The sequence below is a fragment of the Musa acuminata genome, unplaced genomic scaffold, assembly GCF_036884655.1.
Source record: "Musa acuminata AAA Group cultivar baxijiao unplaced genomic scaffold, Cavendish_Baxijiao_AAA HiC_scaffold_78, whole genome shotgun sequence".
In the NCBI taxonomy this organism is placed as follows: domain Eukaryota; kingdom Viridiplantae; phylum Streptophyta; class Magnoliopsida; order Zingiberales; family Musaceae; genus Musa; species Musa acuminata.
The window spans coordinates 60,001-62,500 of NW_027020359.1; positions in this window are offsets into that span (position 1 = coordinate 60,001).

Sequence of the window (2,500 nt, forward strand, 5' to 3'; positions counted from 1 at the left end):
GGCACGCAAGAACAGGCCAAAAACTGGCCAAAACAGCCCAAAAACGGGCCAAAACTGGCCATTTTTTGCTGCGCGAGCGAGCGGAGAGCGGCGAACAGCGAGCGAAGCGCGAGGCAGCACCGTCCCTGCTATACGAAAGCCCCATCCAGCCCTGTGCCACCCGGGGGGTTCCAGGGTGCTGAGATGGCTGACATTTTGCTCCGCTCACGACGGTCACCGCGCCACACAAGAACAGCCCAAAAACAGGCCAAAACAGCCCAAAAACGGGCCAAAACTGGCCATTTTTGGCTGCGCGAGCGAGCGGCGAGCGGCGAACAGCGAGCGAAGCGAGAGGCAGCACCGTCCCTGCTATACGAAAGCCCCATCCAGCCCTGTGCCACCCGGGGGGTTCCAGGGTGCTGAGATGGCTGACGTTTTGCTCCGCTCACGACGGTCACCGCACCACGCAAGAACAGGCCAAAAACTGGCCAAAACAGCCCAAAAACGGGCCAAAACTGGCCATTTTTGGCTGCGCGAGCGAGCGGCGAGCGGCGAACAGCGAGCGAAGCGAGAGGCAGCACCGTCCCTGCTATACGAAAGCCCCATCCAGCCCTGTGCCACCCGGGGGGTTCCAGGGTGCTGAGATGGCTGACGTTTTGCTCCGCTCTCGACGGTCACCGCGCAATGCAAGAACAGGCCAAAAACTGGCCAAAACGGCCCAAAAACGGGCCAAAACTGGCCATTTTTGGCTGCGCGAGCGGCGAGCGGCGGACAGCGAGCGAAGCGAGAGGCAGCACCGTCCCTGCTATACGAAAGCCCCATCCAGCCCTGTGCCACCCGGGGGGTTCCAGGGTGCTGAGATGGCTGACGTTTTGCTCCGCTCTCGACGGTCACCGCGCAATGCAAGAACAGGCCAAAAACTGGCCAAAACGGCCCAAAAACGGGCCAAAACTGGCCATTTTTGGCTGCGCGAGCGAGCGGCGAGCGGCGGACAGCGAGCGAAGCGAGAGGCAGCACCGTCCCTGCTATACGAAAGCCCCATCCAGCCCTGTGCCACCCGGGGGGTTCCAGGGTGCTGAGATGGCTGACGTTTTGCTCCGCTCTCGACGGTCACCGCGCAATGCAAGAACAGGCCAAAAACTGGCCAAAACGGCCCAAAAACGGGCCAAAACTGGCCATTTTTGGCTGCACGAGCGAGCGGCGAGCGGCGGACAGCGAGCGAAGCGAGAGGCAGCACCGTCCCTGCTATACGAAAGCCCCATCCAGCCCTGTGCCACCCGGGGGGTTCCAGGGTGCTGAGATGGCTGACGTTTTGCTCCGCTCTCGACGGTCACCGCGCAATGCAAGAACAGGCCAAAAACTGGCCAAAACGGCCCAAAAACGGGCCAAAACTGGCCATTTTTGGCTGCGCGAGCGAGCGGCGAGCGGCGGACAGCGAGCGAAGCGAGAGGCAGCACCGTCCCTGCTATATACGAAAGCCCCATCCAGCCCTGTGCCACCCGGGGGGTTCCAGGGTGCTGAGATGGCTGACGTTTTGCTCCGCTCACGACGGTCACCGCACCACGCAAGAACAGGCCAAAAACTGGCCAAAACAGCCCAAAAACGGGCCAAAACTGGCCATTTTTGGCTGCGCGAGCGAGCGGCGAGCGGCGAACAGCGAGCGAAGCGAGAGGCAGCACCGTCCCTGCTATACGAAAGCCCCATCCAGCCCTGTGCCACCCGGGGGGTTCCAGGGTGCTGAGATGGCTGACGTTTTGCTCCGCTCTCGACGGTCACCGCGCAATGCAAGAACAGGCCAAAAACTGGCCAAAACGGCCCAAAAACGGGCCAAAACTGGCCATTTTTGGCTGCGCGAGCGGCGAGCGGCGGACAGCGAGCGAAGCGAGAGGCAGCACCGTCCCTGCTATACGAAAGCCCCATCCAGCCCTGTGCCACCCGGGGGGTTCCAGGGTGCTGAGATGGCTGACGTTTTGCTCCGCTCTCGACGGTCACCGCGCAATGCAAGAACAGGCCAAAAACTGGCCAAAACGGCCCAAAAACGGGCCAAAACTGGCCATTTTTGGCTGCGCGAGCGAGCGGCGAGCGGCGGACAGCGAGCGAAGCGAGAGGCAGCACCGTCCCTGCTATACGAAAGCCCCATCCAGCCCTGTGCCACCCGGGGGGTTCCAGGGTGCTGAGATGGCTGACGTTTTGCTCCGCTCTCGACGGTCACCGCGCAATGCAAGAACAGGCCAAAAACTGGCCAAAACGGCCCAAAAACGGGCCAAAACTGGCCATTTTTGGCTGCACGAGCGAGCGGCGAGCGGCGGACAGCGAGCGAAGCGAGAGGCAGCACCGTCCCTGCTATACGAAAGCCCCATCCAGCCCTGTGCCACCCGGGGGGTTCCAGGGTGCTGAGATGGCTGACGTTTTGCTCCGCTCTCGACGGTCACCGCGCAATGCAAGAACAGGCCAAAAACTGGCCAAAACGGCCCAAAAACGGGCCAAAACTGGCCATTTTTGGCTGCGCGAGCGAGCGGCG